Source organism: Taudactylus pleione, unplaced genomic scaffold (assembly GCF_031769625.1).
Source record: "Taudactylus pleione unplaced genomic scaffold, aTauple2 ptg000016l, whole genome shotgun sequence".
NCBI lineage: Eukaryota > Metazoa > Chordata > Amphibia > Anura > Myobatrachidae > Taudactylus > Taudactylus pleione.
In genome coordinates this window covers 17,363,814-17,381,438 of record NW_028284418.1, presented here as the reverse complement: position 1 = coordinate 17,381,438, position 17,625 = coordinate 17,363,814, and the positions used below count along the sequence as shown (strand labels likewise).

General features: G+C 32.9%; 8 non-coding genes across 8 annotated transcripts; all 8 read left to right on the top strand.

Annotated features, from left to right (window-relative positions):
* Positions 1-3,791: 3,791 nt before the first annotated feature.
* Positions 3,792-3,873, top strand: TRNAL-UAG (transfer RNA leucine (anticodon UAG)). The gene has a single exon. It is a non-coding gene; the product is annotated as a tRNA-Leu (tRNA).
* Positions 3,874-5,523: 1,650 nt separating this feature from the next.
* On the top strand, positions 5,524-5,605 carry TRNAL-UAG (transfer RNA leucine (anticodon UAG)). Its single transcript has one exon. It is a non-coding gene; the product is annotated as a tRNA-Leu (tRNA).
* A 1,649-nt stretch (positions 5,606-7,254) lies between these two features.
* TRNAL-UAG (transfer RNA leucine (anticodon UAG)) lies at positions 7,255-7,336 on the top strand. The gene has a single exon. It is a non-coding gene; the product is annotated as a tRNA-Leu (tRNA).
* Positions 7,337-8,986: 1,650 nt separating this feature from the next.
* On the top strand, positions 8,987-9,068 carry TRNAL-UAG (transfer RNA leucine (anticodon UAG)). Its single transcript has one exon. It is a non-coding gene; the product is annotated as a tRNA-Leu (tRNA).
* Positions 9,069-10,718: 1,650 nt separating this feature from the next.
* On the top strand, positions 10,719-10,800 carry TRNAL-UAG (transfer RNA leucine (anticodon UAG)). The gene has a single exon. It is a non-coding gene; the product is annotated as a tRNA-Leu (tRNA).
* Positions 10,801-12,450: 1,650 nt separating this feature from the next.
* TRNAL-UAG (transfer RNA leucine (anticodon UAG)) lies at positions 12,451-12,532 on the top strand. Its single transcript has one exon. It is a non-coding gene; the product is annotated as a tRNA-Leu (tRNA).
* A 1,650-nt stretch (positions 12,533-14,182) lies between these two features.
* TRNAL-UAG (transfer RNA leucine (anticodon UAG)) lies at positions 14,183-14,264 on the top strand. The gene has a single exon. It is a non-coding gene; the product is annotated as a tRNA-Leu (tRNA).
* A 1,650-nt stretch (positions 14,265-15,914) lies between these two features.
* Positions 15,915-15,996, top strand: TRNAL-UAG (transfer RNA leucine (anticodon UAG)). Its single transcript has one exon. It is a non-coding gene; the product is annotated as a tRNA-Leu (tRNA).
* The last annotated feature ends 1,629 nt before the right edge of the window (positions 15,997-17,625 follow it).

The following is a 17,625-nucleotide window of genomic DNA, read 5'->3' as shown; positions in this document are numbered from 1 at the left end:
ATTGTTGCTCTCAAAAAGTGGTTTTGAATATCTCTGCGATCTACATTATGCATCTAGCAAGCATCTCAATTTTTGAATATGTCAGTGAAAACAAACAAAAAGTAACTGAGAAAATTAAAAAATCAGTTCTCATCAATATTACCAAGTAAAACAAGGATGTTTTTACCTTTCATTGAATTCTTGTATTAGCATATTGTTTATCATTTCATAGACTTTTAACATGACACTTCTTTCCAAGTGTCGCTTTAAAGCAAAATTAAACATTTAATTTGCAGCAATCTTAATTAAATGAAAGATCTGTGTGATAAGAACTCCATGTGTGCCAGTGGTAGCATGGCTGAGCAGTCTAAGGTGCTGGATGTAGGCTCCAGTCTCTTCGGAGGTGTGGGTTCAAATCCCACTGCTGCCAATCTTATTTTCCAAAGAATTGATTTTTGATCAGATATTAACCAACTGAAAAAGGTTGGTGATAGTACCCTGCATTAACCACCAAGTTCCCAACAGTTCATCATAGTTGCAACAGTCTTCTCAAACCTTTAAAATAATGATATCTGCTAACAATAAAGATATTCAAATTTTAATGTTGCATAAAGTAATTATGTGCCCTATCAGAACTAATATTTTATTACTTCATGCATCTCAATTTATTTTGTTATTTCAATGAAAATAAACAAAATGCAATTCAAAAAAAAATCTGAATTTCACATCGGATTTATGTTTAATAATGAACTTTCTTTTAACTTTTGCTGACATCTTTTCAATTAATACTTTAAAACAAAAAAACCCTTTTATTTTGATGTTCTAGATCTGTGAGCTACCCTAACAACATGCACATGTGGTAGCATGGCCGAGCAGTCTAAGGCGCTGGATTAAGGCTCCAGTCTCTTTGGAGGTGTGGGTGCAAATCTCAGTACTGCCATCTTTATTATACAAAGAGTAGGGCAGTTATTGATGGCAAAGTGATTCTTTTTTTCCATTAGATAGGATATTACCCAACTGAAGTTGGTTGGTGGAAGATTCCTATAGCTACTCAACAGTTCATCATTGTTACAAGAGACTTCCCAAACGTTTTAAAAATGTTATCTGCTAAGAGTAAAGATGAGCCAAAATTAAGTTGGCATGAAGTAATTAGAAGTAATATCATAACTAATATTTATTTACTGAGTGGTCTTATCATACAATTAGAGATGGAAATGTTGGCAACGTGACTCATTGGTATAAATTGATGGATTTATATTCCGATTTCTCTATCTTTCCTATCTTTCTGGATTTTAATCTCACAGCTGTCTATCTTAGGCATTTGAATAGTACTTCAAAGTTATTTGGATACATCAGTTGCACTAAATGAAGGAAATCTGAAGACAAATATAATCATTACTTGCTAAATGTACCTGGCTTCTTTTACATTTTATCTCAGCTTTTCCTGACTTTGGGTAAAGTTTTGAATGACATTCCAGATATGAGAGTTAAAATATTTTAAAGTGTACAGCAGGTTGTAGGATGACAGAGCTATTCAAGCTGCTGGAATCAAATCCCACTGCTGCCATATTTATTCTCCAAGGAGAAGATCCTGTGATATATATCAAAGTGTATTCCTAAAGTAGATAAGGTATAAAAGAAGCTAAATTTGGTTGGTGGAAGCACACCATAAGCTGTCACATGCAGTAACTCAAAACAAGTTATCATGGTTTTAATAGTTTTCTCAAACCTTTTTTAGAACTATCTAAAATGTATTGTTGCTCTCAAAAAGTGGTTTTGAATATCTCTGCGATCTACATTATGCATCTAGCAAGCATCTCAATTTTTGAATATGTCAGTGAAAACAAACAAAAAGTAACTGAGAAAATTAAAAAATCAGTTCTCATCAATATTACCAAGTAAAACAAGGATGTTTTTACCTTTCATTGAATTCTTGTATTAGCATATTGTTTATCATTTCATAGACTTTTAACATGACACTTCTTTCCAAGTGTCGCTTTAAAGCAAAATTAAACATTTAATTTGCAGCTATCTTAATTAAATGAAAGATCTGTGTGATAAGAACTCCATGTGTGCCAGTGGTAGCATAGCTGAGCAGTCTAAGGTGCTGGATGTAGGCTCCAGTCTCTTCGGAGGTGTGGGTTCAAATCCCACTGCTGCCAATCTTATTTTCCAAAGAATTGATTTTTGATCAGATATTAACCAACTGAAAAAGGTTGGTGATAGTACCCTGCATTAGCCACCAAGTTCCCAACAGTTCATCATAGTTGCAACAGTCTTCTCAAACCTTTAAAATAATGATATCTGCTAACAAAAAAGATATTCAAATTTTAATGTTGCATAAAGTAATTATGTGCCCTATCAGAACTAATATTTTATTACTTCATGCATCTCAATTTATTTTGTTATTTCAATGAAAATAAACAAAATGCAATTCAAAAAAAAATCTGAATTTCACATCGGATTTATGTTTAATAATGAACTTTCTTTTAACCTTTGCTGACATCTTTTCAATTAATTCTTTAAAACAAAAAAACCCTTTAATTTTGATGTTCTAGATCTGTGAGCTACCCTAACAACATGCACATGTGGTAGCATGGCCGAGCAGTCTAAGGCGCTGGATTAAGGCTCCAGTCTCTTTGGAGGTGTGGGTGCAAATCTCAGTACTGCCATCTTTATTATACAAAGAGTAGGGCAGTTATTGATGGCAAAGTGATTCTTTTTTTCCATTAGATAGGATATTACCCAACTGAAGTTGGTTGGTGGAAGATTCCTATAGCTACTCAACAGTTCATCATTGTTACAAGAGACTTCCCAAACATTTTTAAAATGTTATCTGCTAAGAGTAAAGATGAGCCAAAATTAAGTTGGCATGAAGTAATTAGAAGTAATATCATAACTAATATTTATTTACTGAGTGGTCTTATCATACAATTAGAGATGGAAATGTTGGCAAAGTGACTCATTGGTATAAATTGATGGATTTATATTCCGATTTCTCTATCTTTCCTATCTTTCTGGATTTTAATCTCACAGCTGTCTATCTTAGGCATTTGAATAGTACTTCAAAGTTATTTGGATACATCAGTTGCACTAAATGAAGGAAATCTGAAGACAAACATAATCATTACTTGTTAAATGAACCTGGCTTCTTTTACATTTTATCTCAGCTTTTCCTGACTTTGGGTAAAGTTTTGAATGACATTCCAGATATGAGAGTTAAAATATTTTAAAGTGTACAGCAGGTTGTAGGATGACAGAGCTATTCAAGCTGCTGGAATCAAATCCCACTGCTGCCATATTTATTCTCCAAGGAGAAGATCCAGTGATATATATCAAAGTGTATTCCTAAAGTAGATAAGGTATAAAAGAAGCTAAATTTGGTTGGTGGAAGCACACCATAAGCTGTCATATGCAGTAACTCAAAACAAGTTATCATGGTTTTAATAGTTTTCTCAAACCTTTTTTAGAACTATCTAAAATGTATTGTTGCTCTCAAAAAGTGGCTTTGAATATCTCTGCGATCTACATTATGCATCTAGCAAGCATCTCAATTTTTGAATATGTCAGTTAAAACAAACAAAAATTAACTGAGAAAATTAAAAAATCAGTTCTCATCAATATTACCAAGTAAAACATGGATGTTTTTACCTTTCATTGAAATCTTGTATTAGCGAATTGTTTATCATTTCATAGACTTTTAACATGACACTTCTTTCCAAGTGTCGCTTTAAAACAAAATTAAACATTTAATTTGAAGCAATCTTAATTATATGAAAGATCTGTGAGATATGAACTACATGTGTGCCAGTGGTAGCATGGCCGAGCGGTTTAAGGCACTGGATTTAGGCTCCAGTCTCTTTGGAGGCGTGGGTTCAAATCCCACTGCTGCCAATCTTATTTTCCAAAGAATTGATTTTTGATCAGATATTAACCAACTGAAAAAGGTTGGTGATAGTACCCTGCATTAGCCACCAAGTTCCCAACAGTTCATCATAGTTGCAACAGTCTATTCAAACCTTTAAAATAATGATATCTGCTAACAATAAAGATATTCAAATTTTAATTTTGCATGAAGTAATTATGTGCCCTATCAGAACTAATATTTTATTACTTCATGCATCTCAATTTCTTTTGTTATTTCAATGAAAATAAACAAAATGCAATTCTATAAAAAATCAGAATTTCTCATCGGATTTATGTTTAATAATGAACTTTCTTTTAACTTTTGCTGACATCTTTTCAATTAATACTTTAAAACAAAAAAACCCTTTTATTTTGATGTTCTAGATCTGTGAGCTACCCTAACAACATGCACATGTGGTAGCATGGCCGAGCAGTCTAAGGCGCTGGATTAAGGCTCCAGTCTCTTTGGAGGTGTGGGTGCAAATCTCAGTACTGCCATCTTTATTATACAAAGAGTAGGGCAGTTATTGATGGCAAAGTGATTCTTTTTTTCCATTAGATAGGATATTACCCAACTGAAGTTGGTTGGTGGAAGATTCCTATAGCTACTCAACAGTTCATCATTGTTACAAGAGACTTCCCAAACGTTTTAAAAATGTTATCTGCTAAGAGTAAAGATGAGCCAAAATTAAGTTGGCATGAAGTAATTAGAAGTAATATCATAACTAATATTTATTTACTGAGTGGTCTTATCATACAATTAGAGATGGAAATGTTGGCAACGTGACTCATTGGTATAAATTGATGGATTTATATTCTGATTTCTCTATCTTTCCTATCTTTCTGGATTTTAATCTCACAGCTGTCTATCTTAGGCATTTGAATAGTACTTCAAAGTTATTTGGATACATCAGTTGCACTAAATGAAGGAAATCTGAAGACAAATATAATCATTACTTGCTAAATGTACCTGGCTTCTTTTACATTTTATCTCAGCTTTTCCTGACTTTGGGTAAAGTTTTGAATGACATTCCAGATATGAGAGTTAAAATATTTTAAAGTGTACAGCAGGTTGTAGGATGACAGAGCTATTCAAGCTGCTGGAATCAAATCCCACTGCTGCCATATTTATTCTCCAAGGAGAAGATCCAGTGATATATATCAAAGTGTATTCCTAAAGTAGATAAGGTATAAAAGAAGCTAAATTTGGTTGGTGGAAGCACACCATAAGCTGTCACATGAAGTAACTCAAAACAAGTTATCATGGTTTTAATAGTTTTCTCAAACCTTTTTTAGAACTATCTAAAATGTATTGTTGCTCTCAAAAAGTGGCTTTGAATATCTCTGCGATCTACATTATGCATCTAGCAAGCATCTCAATTTTTGAATATGTCAGTTAAAACAAACAAAAAGTAACTGAGAAAATTAAAAAATCAGTTGTCATCAATATTACCAAGTAAAACAAGGATGTTTTTACCTTTCATTGAATTCTTGTATTAGCGTATTGTTTATCATTTCATAGACTTTTAACATGACACTTCTTTCCAAGTGTCACTTTAAAACAAAATTAAACATTTAATTTGCAGCTATCTTAATTATATGAAAGATCTGTGAGATAAGAACTCCATGTGTGCCAGTGGTAGCATGGCCGAGCGGTCTAAGGCGCTGGATTTAGGCTTCAGTCTCTTCAGAGGCGTGGGTTCAAATCCCACTGCTGCCAATCTTATTTTCCAAAGAATTGATTTTTGATCAGATATTAACCAACTGAAAAATGTTGGTGATAGTACCCTGCATTAGCCACCAAGTTCCAACAGTTCATCATAGTTGCAACAGTCTTCTCAAACCTTTAAAATAATGATATCTGCTAACAATAAAGATATTCAAATTTTAATTTTGCATGAAGTAATTATGTGCCCTATCAGAACTAATATTTTATTACTTCATGCATCTCAATTTCTTTTGTTATTTCAATGAAAATAAACAAAATGCAATTCAAAAAAAAATCTGAATTTCACATCGGATTTATGTTTAATAATGAACTTTCTTTTAACCTTTGCTGACATCTTTTCAATTAATACTTTAAAACAAAAAAACCCTTTAATTTTGATGTTCTAGATCTGTGAGCTACCCTAACAACATGCACATGTGGAAGCATGGCCGAGCAGTCTAAGGCGCTGGATTAAGGCTCCAGTCTCTTTGGAGGCATGGGTGCAAATCTCACTACTGCCATCTTTATTATACAAAGAGTAGGGCAGTTATTGATGGCAAAGTGATTCTTTTTTTCCATTAGATAGGATATTACTCAGCTGAAGTTGGTTGGTGGAAGATTCCTATAGCAACTCAACAGTTCATCATTGTTACAAGAGACTTCCCAAACGTTTTAAAAATGTTATCTGCTAAGAGTAAAGATGAGCCAAAATTAAGTTGGCATGAATTAATTAGAAGTAATATCATAACTAATATTTAATTACTGAGTGGTCTTATCATACAATTAGAGATGGAAATGTTGGCAACGTGACTCATTGGTATAAATTGATGGATTTATATTCCGATTTCTCTATCTTTCCTATCTCTCTGGATTTTAATCTCACAGCTGTCTATTTTAGGCATTTGAATAATACTTAAAAGTTATTTGGATACATCAGTTGCACTAAATGAAGGAAATTTGAAGACAAATATAATCATTACTTGTTAAATGTACCTGGCTTCTTTTGCATTTTATCTCAGCTTTTCCTGACTTTGGGTAAAGTTTTGAATGACATTCCAGATATGAGAGCTAAAATATTTTAAAGTGTTAAGCAGGTTGTAGGATGACAGAGCTATTCAAGCTGCTGGAATCAAATCCCACTGCTGCCATATTTATTCTCCAAGGAGAAGATCCAGTGATATATATCAAAGTGCTTTCCTAAAGTAGATAAGGTATAAAATAAGTTAAATTTGGTTAATGGAAGCACACCATAAGCTGTCACATGCAGTAGCTCAAAACAAGTTATCATGGTTTTAATAGTTTTCTCAAACCTTTTTTAGAACTATCTAAAATGTATTGTTGCTCACAAAAAGTGGCTTTGAATATCTCTGTGATCTACATTATGCATCTAGCAAGCATCTACATTTTTGAATATGTCAGTTAAAACAAACAAAAAGTAACTGAGAAAATTAAAAAATCAGTTCTCATCAATATTACCAAGTAAAACATGGATGTTTTTACCTTTCATTGAAATCTTGTATTAGCGAATTGTTTTTAATTTCATAGACTTTTAACATGACTCTTCTTTCCAAGTGTCGCTTTAAAACAAAATTAAACATTTAATTTGCAGCAATCTTAATTATATGAAAGATCTGTGAGATAAGAACTCCATGTGTGCCAGTGGTAGCATGGCCAAGCGGTCTAAGGCGCTGGATTTAGGCTCCAGTCTCTTCGGAGGCGTGGGTTCAAATCCCACTGCTGCCAAGCTTATTTTCCAAAGAATTGATTTTTGATCAGATATTAACCAACTGAAAAAGGTTGGTGATAGTACCCTGCATTAGCCACCAAGTTCCCAACAGTTCATCATAGTTGCAACAGTCTATTCAAACCTTTAAAATAATGATATCTGCTAACAATAAAGATATTCAAATTTTAATTTTGCATGAAGTAATTATGTGCCCTATCAGAACTAATATTTTATTACTTCATGCATCTCAATTTCTTTTGTTATTTCAATGAAAATAAACAAAATGCAATTCTATAAAAAATCTGAATTTCTCATCGGATTTATGTTTAATAATGAACTTTCTTTTAACTTTTGCTGACATCTTTTCAATTAATACTTTAAAACAAAAAAACCCTTTTATTTTGATGTTCTAGATCTGTGAGCTACCCTAACAACATGCACATGTGGTAGCATGGCCGAGCAGTCTAAGGCGCTGGATTAAGGCTCCAGTCTCTTTGGAGGTGTGGGTGCAAATCTCAGTACTGCCATCTTTATTATACAAAGAGTAGGGCAGTTATTGATGGCAAAGTGATTCTTTTTTTCCATTAGATAGGATATTACCCAACTGAAGTTGGTTGGTGGAAGATTCCTATAGCTACTCAACAGTTCATCATTGTTACAAGAGACATCCCAAACGTTTTAAAAATGTTATCTGCTAAGAGTAAAGATGAGCCAAAATTAAGTTGGCATGAAGTAATTAGAAGTAATATCATAACTAATATTTATTTACTGAGTGGTCTTATCATACAATTAGAGATGGAAATGTTGGCAACGTGACTCATTGGTATAAATTGATGGATTTATATTCCGATTTCTCTATCTTTCCTATCTTTCTGGATTTTAATCTCACAGCTGTCTCTCTTAGGCATTTGAATAGTACTTCAAAGTTATTTGGATACATCAGTTGCACTAAATGAAGGAAATCTGAAGACAAATATAATCATTACTTGTTAAATGTACCTGGCTTCTTTTGCATTTTATCTCAGCTTTTCCTGACTTTGGGTAAAGTTTTGAATGACATTCCAGATATGAGAGCTAAAATATTTTAAAGTGTTAAGCAGGTTGTAGGATGACAGAGCTATTCAAGCTGCTGGAATCAAATCCCACTGCTGCCATATTTATTCTCCAAGGAGAAGATCCAGTGATATATATCAAAGTGCTTTCCTAAAGTAGATAAGGTATAAAAGAAGTTAAATTTGGTTAATGGAAGCACACCATAAGCTGTCACATGCAGTAGCTCAAAACAAGTTATCATGGTTTTAATAGTTTTCTCAAACCTTTTTTAGAACTATCTAAAATGTATTGTTGCTCACAAAAAGTGGCTTTGAATATCTCTGTGATCTACATTATGCATCTAGCAAGCATCTAAATTTTTGAATATGTCAGTTAAAACAAACAAAAAGTAACTGAGAAAATTAAAAAATCAGTTCTCATCAATATTACCAAGTAAAACATGGATGTTTTTACCTTTCATTGAAATCTTGTATTAGCGAATTGTTTTTAATTTCATAGACTTTTAACATGACTCTTCTTTCCAAGTGTCGCTTTAAAACAAAATTAAACATTTAATTTGCAGCAATCTTAATTATATGAAAGATCTGTGAGATAAGAACTCCATGTGTGCCAGTGGTAGCATGGCCAAGCGGTCTAAGGCGCTGGATTTAGGCTCCAGTCTCTTCGGAGGCGTGGGTTCAAATCCCATTGCTGCCAATCTTATTTTCCAAAGAATTGATTTTTGATCAGATATTAACCAACTGAAAAAGGTTGGTGATAGTACCCTGCATTAGCCACCAAGTTCCCAACAGTTCATCATAGTTGCAACAGTCTATTCAAACCTTTAAAATAATGATATCTGCTAACAATAAAGATATTCAAATTTTAATTTTGCATGAAGTAATTATGTGCCCTATCAGAACTAATATTTTATTACTTCATGCATCTCAATTTCTTTTGTTATTTCAATGAAAATAAACAAAATGCAATTCTATAAAAAATCTGAATTTCTCATCGGATTTATGTTTAATAATGAACTTTCTTTTAACTTTTGCTGACATCTTTTCAATTAATACTTTAAAACAAAAAAACCCTTTTATTTTGATGTTCTAGATCTGTGAGCTACCCTAACAACATGCACATGTGGTAGCATGGCCGAGCAGTCTAAGGCGCTGGATTAAGGCTCCAGTCTCTTTGGAGGTGTGGGTGCAAATCTCAGTACTGCCATCTTTATTATACAAAGAGTATGGCAGTTATTGATGGCAAAGTGATTCTTTTTTTCCATTAGATAGGATATTACCCAACTGAAGTTGGTTGGTGGAAGATTCCTATAGCTACTCAACAGTTCATCATTGTTACAAGAGACATCCCAAACGTTTTAAAAATGTTATCTGCTAAGAGTAAAGATGAGCCAAAATTAAGTTGGCATGAAGTAATTAGAAGTAATATCATAACTAATATTTATTTACTGAGTGGTCTTATCATACAATTAGAGATGGAAATGTTGGCAACGTGACTCATTGGTATAAATTGATGGATTTATATTCCGATTTCTCTATCTTTCCTATCTTTCTGGATTTTAATCTCACAGCTGTCTCTCTTAGGCATTTGAATAGTACTTCAAAGTTATTTGGATACATCAGTTGCACTAAATGAAGGAAATCTGAAGACAAATATAATCATTACTTGTTAAATGTACCTGGCTTCTTTTACATTTTATCTCAGCTTTTCCTGACTTTGGTTAAAGTTTTGAATGACTTTCCAGATATGAGAGTTAAAATATTTTAAAGTGTACAGCAGGTTGTAGGATGACAGAGCTATTCAAGCTGCTGGAATCAAATCCCACTGCTGCCATATTTATTCTCCAAGGAGAAGATCCAGTGATATATATCAAAGTGTATTCCTAAAGTAGATAAGGTATAAAAGAAGCTAAATTTGGTTGGTGGAAGCACACCATAAGCTGTCACATGCAGTAGCTCAAAACAAGTTATCATGGTTATAATAGTTTTCTCAAACCTTTTTTAGAACTATCTAAAATGTATTGTTGCTCTCAAAAAGTGGCTTTGAATATCTCTGCGATCTACATTATGCATCTAGCAAGCATCTCAATTTTTGAATATGTCAGTTAAAACAAACAAAAATTAACTGAGAAAATTAAAAAATCAGTTCTCATCAATATTACCAAGTAAAACATGGATGTTTTTACCCTTCATTGAAATCTTGTATTAGCGAATTGTTTATCATTTCATAGACTTTTAACATGACACTTGTTTCCAAGTGTCGCTTTAAAACAAAATTAAACATTTAATTTGAAGCAATCTTAATTATATGAAAGATCTGTGAGATAAGAACTCCATGTGTGCCAGTGGTAGCATGGCCGAGCGGTTTAAGGCGCTGGATTTAGGCTCCAGTCTCTTCGGAGGCGTGGGTTCAAATCCCACTGCTGCCAATCTTATTTTCCAAAGAATTGATTTTTGATCAGATATTAACCAACTGAAAAAGGTTGGTGATAGTACCCTGCATTAGCCACCAAGTTCCCAACAGTTCATCATAGTTGCAAGAGTCTTCTCAAACCTTTAAAATTATGATATCTGCTAACAATAAAGATATTCAAATTTTAATTTTGCATGAAGTAATTATGTGCCCTATCAGAACTAATATTTTATTACTTCATGCATCTCAATTTCTTTTGTTATTTCAATGAAAATAAACAAAATGCAATTCTATAAAAAATCTGAATTTCTCATCAGATTTATGTTTAATAATGAACTTTCTTTTAACTTTTGCTGACATCTTTTCAATTAATACTTTAAAACAAAAAAACCCTTTTATTTTGATGTTCTAGATCTGTGAGCTACCCTAACAACATGCACATGTGGTAGCATGGCCGAGCAGTCTAAGGCACTGGATTAAGGCTCCAGTCTCTTTGGAGGTGTGGGTGCAAATCTCAGTACTGCCATCTTTATTATACAAAGAGTAGGGCAGTTATTGATGGCAAAGTGATTCTTTTTTTCCATTAGATAGGATATTACCCAACTGAAGTTGGTTGGTGGAAGATTCCTATAGCTACTCAACAGTTCATCATTGTTACAAGAGACTTCCCAAACGTTTTAAAAATGTTATCTGCTAAGAGTAAAGATGAGCCAAAATTAAGTTGGCATGAAGTAATTAGAAGTAATATCATAACTAATATTTATTTACTGAGTGGTCTTATCATACAATTAGAGATGGAAATGTTGGCAACGTGACTCATTGGTATAAATTGATGGATTTATATTCCGATTTCTCTATCTTTCCTATCTTTCTGGATTTTAATCTCACAGCTGTCTATCTTAGGCATTTGAATAGTACTTCAAAGTTATTTGGATACATCAGTTGCACTAAATGAAGGATATCTGAAGACAAATATAATCATTACTTGCTAAATGTACCTGGCTTCTTTTACATTTTATCTCAGCTTTTCCTGACTTTGGGTAAAGTTTTGAATGACATTCCAGATATGAGAGTTAAAATATTTTAAAGTGTACAGCAGGTTGTAGGATGACAGAGCTATTCAAGCTGCTGGAATCAAATCCCACTGCTGCCATATTTATTCTCCAAGGAGAAGATCCAGTGATATATATCAAAGTGTATTCCTAAAGTAGATAAGGTATAAAAGAAGCTAAATTTGGTTGGTGGAAGCACACCATAAGCTGTCACATGAAGTAACTCAAAACAAGTTATCATGGTTTTAATAGTTTTCTCAAACCTTTTTTAGAACTATCTAAAATGTATTGTTGCTCTCAAAAAGTGGCTTTGAATATCTCTGCGATCTACATTATGCATCTAGCAAGCATCTCAATTTTTGAATATGTCAGTTAAAACAAACAAAAAGTAACTGAGAAAATTAAAAAATCAGTTGTCATCAATATTACCAAGTAAAACAAGGATGTTTTTACCTTTCATTGAATTCTTGTATTAGCGTATTGTTTATCATTTCATAGACTTTTAACATGACACTTCTTTCCAAGTGTCACTTTAAAACAAAATTAAACATTTAATTTGCAGCTATCTTAATTATATGAAAGATCTGTGAGATAAGAACTCCATGTGTGCCAGTGGTAGCATGGCCGAGCGGTCTAAGGCGCTGGATTTAGGCTTCAGTCTTTTCGGAGGCGTGGGTTCAAATCCCACTGCTGCCAATCTTATTTTCCAAAGAATTGATTTTTGATCAGATATTAACCAACTGAAAAATGTTGGTGATAGTACCCTGCATTAGCCACCAAGTTCCCAACAGTTCATCATAGTTGCAACAGTCTTCTCAAACCTTTAAAATAATGATATCTGCTAACAATAAAGATATTCAAATTTTAATTTTGCATGAAGTAATTATGTGCCCTATCAGAACTAATATTTTATTACTTCATGCATCTCAATTTCTTTTGTTATTTCAATGAAAATAAACAAAATGCAATTCAAAAAAAAATCTGAATTTCACATCGGATTTATGTTTAATAATGAACTTTCTTTTAACCTTTGCTGACATCTTTTCAATTAATACTTTAAAACAAAAAAACCCTTTAATTTTGATGTTCTAGATCTGTGAGCTACCCTAACAACATGCACATGTGGAAGCATGGCCGAGCAGTCTAAGGCGCTGGATTAAGGCTCCAGTCTCTTTGGAGGCATGGGTGCAAATCTCACTACTGCCATCTTTATTATACAAAGAGTAGGGCAGTTATTGATGGCAAAGTGATTCTTTTTTTCCATTAGATAGGATATTACTCAGCTGAAGTTGGTTGGTGGAAGATTCCTATAGCAACTCAACAGTTCATCATTGTTACAAGAGACTTCCCAAACGTTTTAAAAATGTTATCTGCTAAGAGTAAAGATGAGCCAAAATTAAGTTGGCATGAATTAATTAGAAGTAATATCATAACTAATATTTAATTACTGAGTGGTCTTATCATACAATTAGAGATGGAAATGTTGGCAACGTGACTCATTGGTATAAATTGATGGATTTATATTCCGATTTCTCTATCTTTCCTATCTCTCTGGATTTTAATCTCACAGCTGTCTATTTTAGGCATTTGAATAATACTTAAAAGTTATTTGGATACATCAGTTGCACTAAATGAAGGAAATTTGAAGACAAATATAATCATTACTTGTTAAATGTACCTGGCTTCTTTTGCATTTTATCTCAGCTTTTCCTGACTTTGGGTAAAGTTTTGAATGACATTCCAGATATGAGAGCTAAAATATTTTAAAGTGTTAAGCAGGTTGTAGGATGACAGAGCTATTCAAGCTGCTGGAATCAAATCCCACTGCTGCCATATTTATTCTCCAAGGAGAAGATCCAGTGATATATATCAAAGTGCTTTCCTAAAGTAGATAAGGTATAAAATAAGTTAAATTTGGTTAATGGAAGCACACCATAAGCTGTCACATGCAGTAGCTCAAAACAAGTTATCAAGGTTTTAATAGTTTTCTCAAACCTTTTTTAGAACTATCTAAAATGTATTGTTGCTCACAAAAAGTGGCTTTGAATATCTCTGTGATCTACATTATGCATCTAGCAAGCATCTACATTTTTGAATATGTCAGTTAAAACAAACAAAAAGTAACTGAGAAAATTAAAAAATCAGTTCTCATCAATATTACCAAGTAAAACATGGATGTTTTTACCTTTCATTGAAATCTTGTATTAGCGAATTGTTTTTAATTTCATAGACTTTTAACATGACTCTTCTTTCCAAGTGTCGCTTTAAAACAAAATTAAACATTTAATTTGCAGCAATCTTAATTATATGAAAGATCTGTGAGATAAGAACTCCATGTGTGCCAGTGGTAGCATGGCCAAGCGGTCTAAGGCGCTGGATTTAGGCTCCAGTCTCTTCGGAGGCGTGGGTTCAAATCCCACTGCTGCCAAGCTTATTTTCCAAAGAATTGATTTTTGATCAGATATTAACCAACTGAAAAAGGTTGGTGATAGTACCCTGCATTAGCCACCAAGTTCCCAACAGTTCATCATAGTTGCAACAGTCTATTCAAACCTTTAAAATAATGATATCTGCTAACAATAAAGATATTCAAATTTTAATTTTGCATGAAGTAATTATGTGCCCTATCAGAACTAATATTTTATTACTTCATGCATCTCAATTTCTTTTGTTATTTCAATGAAAATAAACAAAATGCAATTCTATAAAAAATCTGAATTTCTCATCGGATTTATGTTTAATAATGAACTTTCTTTTAACTTTTGCTGACATCTTTTCAATTAATACTTTAAAACAAAAAAACCCTTTTATTTTGATGTTCTAGATCTGTGAGCTACCCTAACAACATGCACATGTGGTAGCATGGCCGAGCAGTCTAAGGCGCTGGATTAAGACTCCAGTCTCTTTGGAGGTGTGGGTGCAAATCTCAGTACTGCCATCTTTATTATACAAAGAGTAGGGCAGTTATTGATGGCAAAGTGATTCTTTTTTTCCATTAGATAGGATATTACCCAACTGAAGTTGGTTGGTGGAAGATTCCTATAGCTACTCAACAGTTCATCATTGTTACAAGAGACATCCCAAACGTTTTAAAAATGTTATCTGCTAAGAGTAAAGATGAGCCAAAATTAAGTTGGCATGAAGTAATTAGAAGTAATATCATAACTAATATTTATTTACTGAGTGGTCTTATCATACAATTAGAGATGGAAATGTTGGCAACGTGACTCATTGGTATAAATTGATGGATTTATATTCCGATTTCTCTATCTTTCCTATCTTTCTGGATTTTAATCTCACAGCTGTCTCTCTTAGGCATTTGAATAGTACTTCAAAGTTATTTGGATACATCAGTTGCACTAAATGAAGGAAATCTGAAGACAAATATAATCATTACTTGTTAAATGTACCTGGCTTCTTTTGCATTTTATCTCAGCTTTTCCTGACTTTGGGTAAAGTTTTGAATGACATTCCAGATATGAGAGCTAAAATATTTTAAAGTGTTAAGCAGGTTGTAGGATGACAGAGCTATTCAAGCTGCTGGAATCAAATCCCTCTGCTGCCATATTTATTCTCCAAGGAGAAGATCCAGTGATATATATCAAAGTGCTTTCCTAAAGTAGATAAGGTATAAAAGAAGTTAAATTTGGTTAATGGAAGCACACCATAAGCTGTCACATGCAGTAGCTCAAAACAAGTTATCATGGTTTTAATAGTTTTCTCAAACCTTTTTTAGAACTATCTAAAATGTATTGTTGCTCACAAAAAGTGGCTTTGAATATCTCTGTGATCTACATTATGCATCTAGCAAGCATCTAAATTTTTGAATATGTCAGTTAAAACAAACAAAAAGTAACTGAGAAAATTAAAAAATCAGTTCTCATCAATATTACCAAGTAAAACATGGATGTTTTTACCTTTCATTGAAATCTTGTATTAGCGAATTGTTTTTAATTTCATAGACTTTTAACATGACTCTTCTTTCCAAGTGTCGCTTTAAAACAAAATTAAACATTTAATTTGCAGCAATCTTAATTATATGAAAGATCTGTGAGATAAGAACTCCATGTGTGCCAGTGGTAGCATGGCCAAGCGGTCTAAGGCGCTGGATTTAGGCTCCAGTCTCTTCGGAGGCGTGGGTTCAAATCCCATTGCTGCCAATCTTTTTTTCCAAAGAATTGATTTTTGATCAGATATTAACCAACTGAAAAAGGTTGGTGATAGTACCCTGCATTAGCCACCAAGTTCCCAACAGTTCATCATAGTTGCAACAGTCTATTCAAACCTTTAAAATAATGATATCTGCTAACAATAAAGATATTCAAATTTTAATTTTGCATGAAGTAATTATGTGCCCTATCAGAACTAATATTTTATTACTTCATGCATCTCAATTTCTTTTGTTATTTCAATGAAAATAAACAAAATGCAATTCTATAAAAAATCTGAATTTCTCATCGGATTTATGTTTAATAATGAACTTTCTTTTAACTTTTGCTGACATCTTTTCAATTAATACTTTAAAACAAAAAAACCCTTTTATTTTGATGTTCTAGATCTGTGAGCTACCCTAACAACATGCACATGTGGTAGCATGGCCGAGCAGTCTAAGGCGCTGGATTAAGGCTCCAGTCTCTTTGGAGGTGTGGGTGCAAATCTCAGTACTGCCATCTTTATTATACAAAGAGTAGGGCAGTTATTGATGGCAAAGTGATTCTTTTTTTCCATTAGATAGGATATTACCCAACTGAAGTTGGTTGGTGGAAGATTCCTATAGCTACTCAACAGTTCATCATTGTTACAAGAGACATCCCAAACGTTTTAAAAATGTTATCTGCTAAGAGTAAAGATGAGCCAAAATTAAGTTGGCATGAAGTAATTAGAAGTAATATCATAACTAATATTTATTTACTGAGTGGTCTTATCATACAATTAGAGATGGAAATGTTGGCAACGTGACTCATTGGTATAAATTGATGGATTTATATTCCGATTTCTCTATCTTTCCTATCTTTCTGGATTTTAATCTCACAGCTGTCTATCTTAGGCATTTGAATAGTACTTCAAAGTTATTTGGATACATCAGTTGCACTAAATGAAGGAAATCTGAAGACAAATATAATCATTACTTGTTAAATGTACCTGGCTTCTTTTACATTTTATCTCAGCTTTTCCTGACTTTGGTTAAAGTTTTGAATGACTTTCCAGATATGAGAGTTAAAATATTTTAAAGTGTACAGCAGGTTGTAGGATGACAGAGCTATTCAAGCTGCTGGAATCAAATCCCACTGCTGCCATATTTATTCTCCAAGGAGAAGATCCAGTGATATATATCAAAGTGTATTCCTAAAGTAGATAAGGTATAAAAGAAGCTAAATTTGGTTGGTGGAAGCACACCATAAGCTGTCACATGCAGTAGCTCAAAACAAGTTATCATGGTTATAATAGTTTTCTCAAACCTTTTTTAGAACTATCTAAAATGTATTGTTGCTCTCAAAAAGTGGCTTTGAATATCTCTGCGATCTACATTATGCATCTAGCAAGCATCTCAATTTTTGAATATGTCAGTTAAAACAAACAAAAATTAACTGAGAAAATTAAAAAATCAGTTCTCATCAATATTACCAAGTAAAACATGGATGTTTTTACCCTTCATTGAAATCTTGTATTAGCGAATTGTTTATCATTTCATAGACTTTTAACATGACACTTGTTTCCAAGTGTCGCTTTAAAACAAAATTAAACATTTAATTTGAAGCAATCTTAATTATATGAAAGATCTGTGAGAT